Source organism: Artemia sp. Qi Xiang Cuo, chromosome 17, assembly GCF_049724085.1.
Source record: "Artemia sp. Qi Xiang Cuo chromosome 17, ASM4972408v1, whole genome shotgun sequence".
Taxonomy (NCBI): Eukaryota; Metazoa; Arthropoda; class Branchiopoda; order Anostraca; family Artemiidae; genus Artemia; species Artemia sp. Qi Xiang Cuo.
The window spans coordinates 20,069,617-20,083,135 of record NC_142810.1 but is presented as its reverse complement, the minus strand read 5'-3'; positions in this window follow the sequence as shown (position 1 = coordinate 20,083,135).

Here is a 13,519-nt window from a genome sequence, read left to right as displayed (position 1 = left end):
ATCTTTACTTTGCTATTTCCTGCTTTTCTGAGCTAGGTTTCTTAGCCTTTCTTAGGTGTGTGTTGTCTGAAACTTATGATTTGGGATGTGTGGTTTACTATTTTGAACTTTTCTGAGCTAGGCTTCTTATTCTTCCGTAGGTGTGTGTTGTCTGAAACCTATGATTTAGGATGTGTGGTTTGCTATTTCCTGCTTTTTTTAGTTAGGTTTCTTAGCCTTTTGTAGGTGAGTTTTGTCTGAAACCAATGATTTGAGATGTTTGGTTTACTATTTTGGACTTTTCTGAAGTAGGTTTCTTAGCCTTTCGTAAGTGTGTGTTGACTGAAACTTATGATTTGAGATGTTTGGTTTACTATTTTGGACTTTTCTCTGCTATGTCTTTCGTTGGTGTTTGTTGTCTGAAACCTATGATTGGGCATGTGTGGTTTACTATTTTGGACTTTTCTGAGCTAGGTTTCCTAGCCCTTCGTTGTTGTGTATTGCATGAAACTTATGATTTGGGATATGTAAATTACTATTTCAGGACTTTCTGAGCTAGATTTTTTAGTATTCCGTAGGTGTTTGTTGTCTGAAACCGATGATTTGGGATGGGTTGTTTGCTATTTTGGACTTTTCTCTGCTAGATTTCTTAGCCTTTCGTAGGTGTTTGTTGTCTGAAACTTATGATTTGAGATGTCTGGTTTACTATTTTGGACTTTTCTAAGCTATGTTTCTTAGTCTGTCGTTGGTGTGTGTTGTCTGAAACCTATGTTTTGTGATGTGTGGTTCACTATTTTGAATTTTCTGAACTAGGTTTTTTAGCCTTTCGTAGGTGTGTGTTCTATGAAACTTATGATTTGGGATATGTAAATTACTATTTCAGGACTTTCTGAGCTAGATTTTTTAGTATTCCGTAGGTGTATGTTGTCTGAAACCGATGATTTGGGATGGGTTGTTTGCTATTTTGGACTTTTCTCTGCTAGATTTCTTAGCCTTTCGTAGGTGTTTGTTGTCTGAAACTTATGATTTGAGATGCCTGGTTTACTATTTTGGACTTTTCTAAGCTATGTTTCTTAGTCTTTCGTTGGTGTGTGTTGTCTGAAACCTATGTTTTGTGATGTGTGGTTCACTATTTTGAATTTTCTGAACTAGGTTTTTTAGCCTTTCGTAGGTGTGTGTTGTATGAAACTTATGATTTGGGATATATACATTACTATTTCGGGCTTTTCTGAGCTAGATTTCTTAATATTTCGTAGGTGTGTGTTGTCTGAAACCGATGATTTGAGATGTGTGGTTTCCTATTTCCTACTTTTTTTAGTTCGGTTTCTTAGCCTTTTGTAGGTGTGTGTTGTCTGAAACCAATGATTTGAGATGTTTGGTTTTCTATTTTTGACTTTTTGGAGATAGATCTCTTAGCCTTTTGTAGGTGTGTTTTGACTGAAACTTATGATTTGGGATGTGTAGTTTGCTATTTTTGACTTTTCTGAGCTAGGTTTCTTAGTATTTCATAGGTGTGTGTTGACTGAAACTTATGATTTCGGATGTGTAGTAGCCTATGCTATTTTTGACTTTTTTGAGCTAGGTTTCTTAGTATTTCGTAGGTGTGTGTTGTCTGAAACCTATGATTTGGGATTTGTGGTTTTCTATATGCTGCTTTTCTGAGCTGGGCTTCTTAGTCTTTTGTAGGTGTGTGTTGTCTGAAACCTATGATTTGGGATATGTGGTTTGCTCTTTCCTGGTTTTCTGAGCTAGGTTTCTTAGCCTTTTGTAGGTGGGTTTTGTCTGAAACCAATGATTTGAGATGTTTGGTTTACTATTTTGGACTTTTCTGAGGTAGGTTTCATAGCCTTTCGTAGGTGTGTGTTGACTGAAACTTATCATTTGGGATGTGTATTTTGTTATTTTTTTTTTTTTAGCTAGGTTTCTTACTATTTCGTAAGTGTGGGTTGTCTGAAACTTATGATTTGAGATGTCTGGTCTACTATTTTGGACTTTTATGAGCTAGGTTTCTTAGCCTTTCGTAGGTGTGTGTTATATGAAACTAATGATTTGGGATATGTTGTTTGAAACCTAGAAACCTAGCTTCTGAGCTAGGTTTCTTAGTATTTCGTAGGTGTGTGCTGTCTGAAACCCATGATTTGGGGTGTTCGGCTTTCTATTTATTTTGGACTTTTCTGAGCTATGTATCTTAGTCTTTTGTAGGTGTATGTTGTATGAAACTTATGATTTGGGATGTGTGGGTTACTATTTTGGACTTTTCTGAACTAGGTTTCTTAGCCTTTCGTAGGTGGGTGTTGTATACAACTTCTGATTTGGGATATATGAATTACTATTTCGGGCTTTTCTGCGCTAGATTTCATAGTATTTCGTTGGTGTGGGTTTGTCTGAAACCTATGATTTGGGATGGGTGGTTTGCTATTTTGGACTTTTCTTTGCTAGATATCTTAGCCTTTCGTAGGTGTGTGTTGATTGAAAATTATGATTTGAGATGTCTGGTTTACTATTTTGGACTTTTCTGAGCTAGTCTTCCTAGTCTTTCGTAGGTATGTGTTGTCTTAAACCTATGATTTGAGATTTGTGGTTTGCTATTTCCTGCTTTTCTGAGCTAGCTTTTTAGCCTTTAGCCCCTCTTCATCAACTATTATTTTTATGTTGGCATTCTCTTTGATTGCAATCATCTCTGGTAATGATACTCTTGCATATCCACCATTTGAACAATGGAAATTTTTGGGTACTCCAAAGAAATCTAAACTCTCAGTGTAATGATGACGCACGCATACTTTTCCAATAGTGCTACCACTTGTACTTGTTTCATAGTTCAAATACTTCTCCTTGTCAGTATTCAAGACAACAATGACTTTATCATGTGCACATCCTTTCCTCGAATCATTCATTTTCACTTTTTAAACAAAAATATGATGCAGATGTCAATCCTTCCAATGTAGAAAAATTACTGATTTAATACATGCAATAACGTATGTAGTGTCGATAACCGGGCATAGAGTACCAGTGGGAAAGCCGCGTCGTGTTTATGAGTAAGCATAGAGAACGATTGGTACAGCCTCATTTATTTTTCATGTCATTTTAAGATACGTAAAAAAAGTTCAATAATTTCGAAGTGTAAGAAAATTCAGTAAAAAAAACTAAAAAAAAAGTATTAAAAAAATGGGGGAGGGGGCCCAAAAATTTGGAGGGAGGGGTGGGAGAGAGGGGGTTTAGAGGGGGGTTGAGGGAGGGGGTTGAGGGAGGGGGTTGGAAGGGGAGGGTACTAACAGAACTAAGAAACATTATCAAACCATGTCACCATCAACAAAAAGAACAGAAATAATAAACTTCATCAAACCATATAAGGATCAAGAAAAAGTAAAGAAGTATTAAAAAACATCAAACCATATAACCATCAACAAACAGAACAGAATTAAGAAAAAACCTCAAACCATATAAAAATCAACAAACAGAACAGAACTAAGAAACATAATCAAACCATATAACCATTTACAAACAGAACAGAACAAAGAAACATCATCAAACCATTTAACCATCAACAAACAGAACAGAACTAAGAAACATCATCAGACCATATAACCATCAACAAACAGAACAGAACTAAGAAACATCTACAAATCATATAATCATCAACAAATAGAACAGAACTAAGAAACATCATCAAACCATATGACCATCAACAAACAGAACAGAACCAAAAAACATCATCAAACCCTACAACTATCAACAAACAGAACAGAACTAAGAAACCTACTCCAATCATATAACAATTAACATACAGAAAAGAAATAAGAAGCCTGATCAAATTATACATCCATGATCAAATAGAACCTAACTAAGAGACATCATCAGACTATATAAAAAGCAACAAACAGAACAGAACTAAGAACATCATCAAACCATCTAACCATAAGGAAACAGAAGATAACTAACAAACATCATCAAACCATACAACCATTAACATACAGAATAGAACTAAGTAATATAATCAAACCATATACACATCAACAAAGAGAACATAACTAAGAAGCATAATCAAAGCATATTACTATAAATAAACAGAACAGAACTAAGAAACATCAAACCATATAACCATCAACAAACAGAACAGAACTAAGAAACATCATCAAATTATATAACCATCAACAAATAGATCAGAGCTAAGAAACATCATCAAACCATATAACCATGATCAAACGGAACAGAACTAAGTAATATCATCAAACCATATAGACATCAACAAACAGAACATAACTAAGAAACATCATCAAAGCTTATTACCATCAACAAACAGAAAAGAACTATGAAACAAGATAAAATTTTATAGCCATGATCAAACAGAACAAAACTAAGAAACATCCAACTATACAACCATCTTCAACCGGGACCGATCTAAGAAACATTATCAAACTATATAAGTATCAAAATAGAGAACAGAGCATAGAAACGTCAGCATAACATATAACCAACAAACAATATAACCATCAATCCATATAACCATCAACAAACAGAACCATGAAACAATATAAAACCATGAAACCATACAATCTTCAAAGAATATAACCATCAAACGAGTCTAGAAGGAGGTGTGGTCTTGTTCGCCCTGGGATTCTAGGCATCTGATTGGTCTAGAAATAACACTTTTACAAAGGACACTAAATTTCGCCCCAAGTTTTTACCAAGGACATTAAATCTCGTCCAGGCTTTTACCAAGGACATTAAATCTCTTCAATACCCATATATGGATGTATCAGTCGCGCTGGCACTGTCATCCCTACTTGAATGCCGTGAAGTGAAATAATATTGCCGCATGCAGACAGTTCACTAGTAATGGCACAGTTTGCTACCTTAACTATAGATAATGTGGTAAATAAAATACACATATGGAAAAATAAAAAGCACAGTTAATATGGTATTTATAATGAGTAGTCATATGATTTCATATGAGTAGGTCTTCATATGAGTAGTAGTTTTTTTCCGGGGGAGGAGCTCGAAAAAGGAATAGAAAGGAAGGAGTCTAGTGTATCTTAGAATGACTCCCAGCTTCCATGGACAGAAAGATTTCACTTTGCTTAGTTGTTCAGCCCACGTGAGCTATGTTATTGTCTCTCCTTTATAGATGAATAGGATGACCCTTTACATTTAGCACTTTCGAAAGTTGAGAGTGTCTGCTATGAATTACTTCCACTTATGGATTAAAATTTTTTTTTCTAAAATGAGGTTTTCCAAAGAAAAGTAAAGAGTCTTTTAAAAACCTAAGACGAGGAGTAGTAAAGTCATATAATAACTCAAACCAACTGATATACACAAATGAATAAGTCCTAACATGAAAAAAAAAACAATGAAAAATAAAGTCAGAATTAAAATGAACAGAAACCACCACAAACATGAGTAGGAATACCATCTCCTAAACCTCCTAAATACCAGAGCGTCAAGCAGCACAGAAGACCATTTGTCTTCCCAGAAGTGTGTTTTTTATCTGTCATAACATCCATAACAACAAGGCGGAAAAAAAATCGCAAGGATATAGCACAACAAATGAGAGTGGAGTTACCTCTACCTCCTTCTTCCCTCAGACAACCCTTAAACAGCTTCAGTGCCGTTTTAGTTTTATGGGAAATGTTTTGTATTTTGGACAGTCAGGGACAGTCAGGTTTTGTATTTTGGACAGTCAGACTGGTCAAAACATGGACAAAAAAAAGTAATAATCAAGATTAGTGGTACGGTAAAACTAACGTCTGTTTTTTGGTAGTCGGGACTAATTTTTATCTGAAATCAGAGAAGCAGCCTGCTAATTTTAGCAAAGCCTCAAGTGGGCTTACCTGGGGGAGTTTAAAAGCTAGTTAGCCGGTTTGTAAAAAGCCGGCAATTACGCAAGTATCCGAGCACATACAAAAATTCTCCATTTTTTTGCCGTTTATCTAAAATACGAGAACGAGCTGGTGTAGAAACCACCTGTTGTCCTCTGCTGTTACGGCCAATATCCCTAAGTCCTCTGCAACATTTCCCAATGCTATAAAAGTAGATCTTACTTTCAATTCTGACACTTCAGCCAACTGATTTTTTTTGCAAGCGTTTTAAAAATCAACCGATCCACTTTTTTGGATTTTTCTCTAAAATCAAAAAATATGTAAACTGAAACTGGGTAACCGTTTTTCAAAATATTAATCTTAGAATATAAATATAGGTAAAGAATAGGAAATACCGCTTTAAAAAAAAATAAAGGAGAGACTCTCATCATGTTATGAACTTGAAAACTGAATAAGGACCATATTTTAATTAATTTTTCACTATCATCTAATTTCATAATTCTAAGACCAGCGGTGTTAGTAACTTGTGCACAAGACAAGCTAACGTAAGTACACGTTGCTAGTTTACAAACTAGCTCACCCAAAAGACTGAGAGTGGTGTGTAAAGTCGTCGACCAGTTAATTTTTTCCACAGCTTTTTACAAGCACTTAACGGAGAAAGCGCATCGAGCATATTGGACTAGTTTAGGAGCTGATTTGTTTTATTATTATTATTATTATTATTATTATTATTATTATTATTAATATTATTATTATAATTTCTATATTCACGTCACCAGGTATATAAGGGTATCTGATTTACCGCTATTCATTTACCTCGTTCTTAAAACTTGAGGTATTAAATGTCCGCTGAACCTTCTTTTGAAGGAGTCGACAGAGGGATTTGTAGTAATACTATCCCCAGGAAGATCGTTCCAGATATCAGTGCAACGCCAAATTGAGCTGTACCAGAAGCACTCAGTTTTTGGCGTGTCCTCCTTTATATAGTTGGACCGAGCTGTGTGCGAGCTCTGTTAGTATCGTTGGCATTAATGTTGAACATTTCCGGAAGAATCCCTATAGTCGATCGCCTAGAAGGTCACTTGGCTCTAGGAAATGTCGAAATGTTATATTGGAGACACTCACATAGAATTTGCCAATGCAGGAGAGAAAGCAAATATGCCTACAGGGGCCTAAGCTCATTGGATCACCATCTGGCTTTAGGGTAGATATCACATGGGTGGACTTCCGTTATTGTGGGAAGGTTCCAGAGCGAAAGCCTACCCGGAAAAGCAATTACAAAGGTCCGGCTAGTTCAGCACTGCAGGATTTGAGAGAAACATTTCGTTTGCTGGCATGACCTCTGGGTTTGGTCACATCATGTGAAATTTATGTCCAACGCCTCCGACACCCTCTACAATGATTTGAATGAATCAAGTGATTTTTAGACAAAACTCTCCCCCACAATTAAATTTGACGATGGAAAGTTAGAAGTTGCTCTTGTCGATTGTTTTCTCAAAAATACATATAATATCCTGACAAAAAGATTGTACGCAAGAGATAAAAGTTATACCATTCGATTGGTCACTCTTTGTCGAGTATGAATGCATAGAAGCACTTAAATCTAGTAAATATTCCCATAGCACACTGAAATACCAATAATTTGCTAGTATGCCTGATTTATATCCTACAATCAATATAAAATATCTTCTCAAAAATACATATAATATCCTGACAAAAAAGATTGTACGCATGAGATAAAAGTTATACCATTCGATTGGTCACTTTTTGTCGAGTATGAATACGTAGAAGCACTTAGATCTAGTAAATATTCCCATAGCACACTGAAATACCAATAATTTGCTAGTATGACTGATTTATATCGTACAATCAATATAAATTATCTGCTGGTAAGAAAGATAAATTCAAATTTAATTATTCAATGGAACACGGCAAGATTTACAATATATCACCCGTTGAAAATGAACTGATTCATCTCAACGATAATCTTAGAGATGTTCTTGGCTTTAAGCAGAAAATAATCAATCGTAAAAATACTTTAACTGTCAATGGGATGAATCGTGTTATTTTTGCAGATTATCCACCCGATTTACCTCGGACAGCTGTATATTTCTTTATGCGTGCTTTGTTGAAACATCGAGAGTTGGTAATTCAAATTTCTCCCTCCTACGAGTTCTTGAACGAAAAACCATTCATGAACAAAAGGTAGTTCGACAAGAGGTAACAACAAGTAGTTGATCGCTATAATATAAAGCATCTTCAGTATGTTCCTGTAAACCTCTGTAAACCTCTAAATTTCTATTTGGAACTCTGTCAGTTAACACCAAGAGGTGAATTAGGTAATCCTCTAGCAATTACAAAAGGTTTGACTTTGATTACATGTCATTTTCGACCCATTCAACAACAACAAAACCAGATTGCTAATAGAAAATATATATTTGTTTGTCCTGATATTGATTGCTATGTTACTACTCTCCGACCACGACAATTGGGTCATTGAATGGACTATTACAAAGGTCGTTCGTAAATGTCAGGCTATAGTCTTGGCCGTTGGTTTGCTCAGCTGTTTCACTCAGCACTACTTCAAGCTAAAAAATATATTGCTACGGTTGGCACGGACTTTGCATCCTCTACACTACACGATTGGAAGGGGCTGGCTAATATTTTAAAGAAAGAAAACACGACAAAGAGGAAAAGGTTTCAAAAGGTCGAGAAACACCTCATCACTCATCACTCTCTACTCAGATCAGAAACGAAATACATCACTCTTTTCAAAGAAGAAGAAAAATAGTTAGATTGAAAAAGGATTTCTTTTCCAAGAGTGAAATGGCATATCTACTTCAGAAAGAATCTCGTCCCACGGTCACCTCATCTCTAAATCTTTTCAATCCAGAAAGTGTATATGTGTAAAAAGATGTAAAAGATTGATACTATGAACAATTCTACACAGAGAGACAACAGCTACTCTCTGAAAACATACATTTTCAAATTTATTCCAATGATGACTATTTCATAGATTTATCATCCACATTTATTTATTTAAGAGTTGTAGAGAGGAAAAAGCCTGACAATCTAGCTTCCACCACTATCGATGGATTATCCTTTGAAAATGGCATACTACACAGTTTGCTTAAACAAATAAGTGTCTACATAAATAGAACATTGGTGAGCACTAGCAACAGTCTATCAGACTATGCAAGTTATATGCAATTTGCGTTAATGACTCCAAAGTCCTATAGAAAATTAAGAGGTCTGGCAATGGGTTATGACTATAGATCACATGTCGATACTGATGTTGAACTCATTTCTGCAGTGAGCAAGGAGTATCATTTAGTTGGTAGACTAAATAACGAAATATTTAATATATTTCAGTAGATGCCCCACAATGTTAAAATTTACATAAAATTATAACTCGCTCCGTCCAAGTTCATGTTGAGAAAAAACACTTGATCCATCACCCGTTGCAAATCCAATGTTTCCAATGTTACAAGATTCCGTAAGATCTTGTGTCTCTCAAATCTATCCATTTTCATTATTGACACTACCACTACCGATTGTGCACAAACTAACAATTGCACGTTTTCTACTTTGTGGAAACTCTCAGCGCCTATATGTGGTAAAGTGGTTTTTATGGTATTAAGTGGAGTTGTGGTTGTTACCTTTATTCTCCCTTTGTAGGGGAGATAAACAATGGCCCTAAAGTAATTAAACTTTGGTAGCGTGCCTTAGGCTATGACCTGACTAATGAGGCGTACCAGCTGGGTATATTCGAGGGACTAAATGTAGATTGTAGAGAGGTTGGCTATAATACAATACTTTTATTCAGTTAAGATACACTGATACAGGGTTTGATAATATATATATTTCGATGGGACTGGTTGTCCCAGGGAGACAACAAGTATCAGAAATCTACAATAATATATAATACAATAAGATACTTAGACACTTGTAATAATCCGACAATATTCCAAGGTATTTCTAATATCAACGGACCAGAGGTCAGTCCGGTATAAGATTACTATCTCTCTGCCCCTTCCCATAACATGTATCTTTTATAAATTTCCTCAACCACACCATATCGGGACCCACTGATGAACATAGCTAGGAAGTGGTAATTTCTCAATTTCCTGTTAAGCATACACCTGCCAGGATATGTTCCTTATCTTAATAAAAAGTGGTATTTCTAAACTTTTGTATTTGCGTCTTAATATTTTATTAAATTGCGAATTGACTTAATTAGAAAGCGTCACCCGAATACTCCCTATTTTAAGAAGAGTTGCCCTCAACTCTCAATATTTTACTTTTAAAACAACTTAATTTTTGTACATAGTTCTTGTGCTGCAATCTTTGGGTCATTCTGCGCATATACACTCAATGGGTTTCCTTAGTGTCATGTTTATGGCCAAATATATGCCATGTCCTTTTTTCCAAGGATATCAATTTTTGAAATTTACCCTTGTTTCTCTTTTTCTCTGTCTCTAAGACTGTAAAATTATTTTTTTCCCTTCATTCTCATATGCTTCTTCTGTTTTAGCTTGACTTCCATTGGCTTAAGCACTATATTAGTATTTTTGCTTACATTTGATTTAAAGTTATATTAGAAACTTTATTAATTATTTGAATTTAAATTTAATTACCATTAACTTTTCATTTACCTGGGTGATGTGTTTGATTTACTGTTTAATTTCCGGGGTTAGAAATGCCTTGGATAAATTATACACAACAATTTTGGTTTTTAAACACAAAACATTTTCCCATATTTTTTTTCAATAATATAAAGCCATTTAGGCTACATAGCACTTTCTTTGATATTTTCTAGGCCTAATTTAAGTTCTGATTTTATCTCACTTTAGGATGAACTGGTAGCAATGTTCTGTAATACTGCATATAGTTTCCAAAATATTTGTTGATAAGTTATGGTTTGGGTTTTGATGGTATGAGCTGTTAGTATCAGTATACAATTAAACTGGCTTTGAAATTTGCTACTTTTGAAAAATACGTCAAAAAATATTTGAAAAAAATGGATCCAAAAGGATGTTACGAAAAGCTGATTTCCAAAAAAAACTAAGTCTTTATCTAAAATAAGTATTCACATTAGAATACACATAAAGCATAAAGTAATACATATATATTAAAAAGAAACACTCAATTTTGTATATGTTACTGAGTTCTTTTTTTTTAAACGAAGGTTAATTACTTTTAATTACTTTCTCCTCTTTTTACTCTAAACATAATCTGCCGCTTAAATAGAAACATTATGTTTCTTGCTGGTAATTTGTTTCATCATCCTCTTCAAACTTAAGATGGAATTATTAATCACTTAACGGATTATTTCACAATAAAAAAATATTTATACGTTGAGTCGAAGTCAAAACTTTTACAATGTCTTAGAGGTAATTACTTGGAAAGAAAAAAAAAGGAGAGAAAGAGAGAAGAAGAAGAAAAGGACTGTCATCCTAATCCAGTAATTGAGATAACTGTGCACTTGAACGAGGTTTTAATCTTATTCATCTATCCAATTACCTAGGACCAAACAGTATAACCGAACCATCAACCAAATCGAAATGTCCAAATCCATGCAAAGTCGTCATCAATAAATGTAATTCGTTGTAAATTTACAAGCAAAAGCACCTTAAATCTAGCGAAATATTTCCAAGCAGTAGGCTACCTTTCATTAGGGCTCATCAGAAGAAATACCACCTGCCTTAACGGGTTTCTAGGCTTTACTTTCTTTACCCGGCATAGTGGAGCCTCTACCATAAGATCTTTATGGTATCCCTATGTTAGGTAAACTTGTGAAATATATTCATACTAGTAAAACTATTCCAAAAATATATACAAAATGAGTTTTATTATTTCCTTATTAAAATCCCATAGTTCACTGAAGCAAAGACCATTCTGGAACAAATAAAGACTGGTCCAGAGTTGAATTATATAAAAAAGTGTTTTATTGGTATCTGGAACAAATTACAGATTTAACGTCCTTCAAGCTGGTTTGAAAACAATGTACAAATTCAAAATTTCAAAAAAGAAAAGTGAAAGATAAATTATATTAAAATATTATTCAGTATTTCTTTATAATTTATGGTATATTTACCTAAAAGTTCATGATACAGAAAACTAAATTTTGTAATTTGCCAACTAACTTTATTGGCAGAAAAACCCCTTAAGATCAGTTTTTGGCTAAGCTTTTTACCTTTATTTTTAAAATCTGTGTAATTACTGCAAAATTTTGCATACCTAAATAATTTGGGAATAATAAGCTGAATAAGTACTATTTGAATTTAAATTACTTTCAAGGAATGGAAAATTAATTACTTCAAAATTAAAATCATCCGTTTTATTATATATTTTAAAAACTAATTTATTATTATCTGAAATATTAATATTCAAATCCAAGAAATGGTCAGAGTGTCCTGTCCCAAAGCTAGGCTCCAGAATTAACTCTTGTGGATAAATATTTTTTGAAATCTCAATAAACTCTGTGCAATTTATTACCAAGAGATCGTCCAGATATCTTTTACTATTTGAAAGGTTATATTTTACATTGCTTGTGCTATTTATATTTATCATATATTCGTATTCTAACTTACTTAAAAACAAGTCCACTATGAATGGACTCGCATTCCCACCCATAGGAATGCCAACAGTTTGTTTATATAAATTACCATAAAATCTTATAAAAGTATTGAACAGAACAAATTCACATAAATCACATACCATATCCGAGCTATAACATCTTGAATTAATAGTACTTCTAAAGAAATTCGTCCATCGGGCTTTCTTATTAAAAGTAGCAATTTTCAAGAATCCAATATTAGACAAAATAAAAGATTTATTAATTACCATTTTCAATTTTTCTAACACTAAATTAAGTTAAAAATTTGTATACAGATCAGTAAAATCAAATTAATCGACTCTTTTAGCTGAAACAATAGCCAAAGAATCTATCACTTATAATGAATAATTAACACTCCAATATGGGCTAAAGTTAGAAAAAAAATTTATTCCAGAGCAATATGCTTTAAATTTATTTCTAATTTCTCCTAGAATAAAGATAGGTCAGTGGCCAGAAATCTGGTTGGAAACCTCGCTGCCCCAGCAATAAAATGTGGTTTTGGTGGATTTTTATGAAATTTTTACCGTCCAATATTAGAAAGGAAACTTTTTATCATTATCATTAATTTTAATATTGATTTTTTTCAAAACTCTTTTTTCTATATTTTCAATTAAACTATGTTCCTCTATATGAGCCTTTTCGTATGTATTTGTTGTTTGTAACTCTTTTGATAAAATATCACAGTAGAGTTTCTGACAAGTTATGGCAAAATTATTGCTAGCTTTATCAACTGGTACAATTACAAATTCATTCTGTATTTTAGCAATTGCTTGTTTCATATTTGCATTATAAAATATTGAATTTTTCTCAGTATTTTATTGATTAATTCTATACATGCTATTTCGTGCACTAGTCAAAATCAAGTTTATCCAATTCTGAAATCTGTCTTTAGTAATTTTCTCCTTCTTGCACCATTTATCAATAAATACATTTAAATCATTCTTTAATCCCCTAAGAATACCTGCTGGCTTTAAGCTGTGGGAAAGACGGAATTTAGCCCCATTTTTATTATATTTTGAAGATCATGATGCTTTATAATGGACAAATCCCCCGTTACAACATGTTCGTAAGTTTGATCCACATACGGTAAAAATTGCTCGCAACT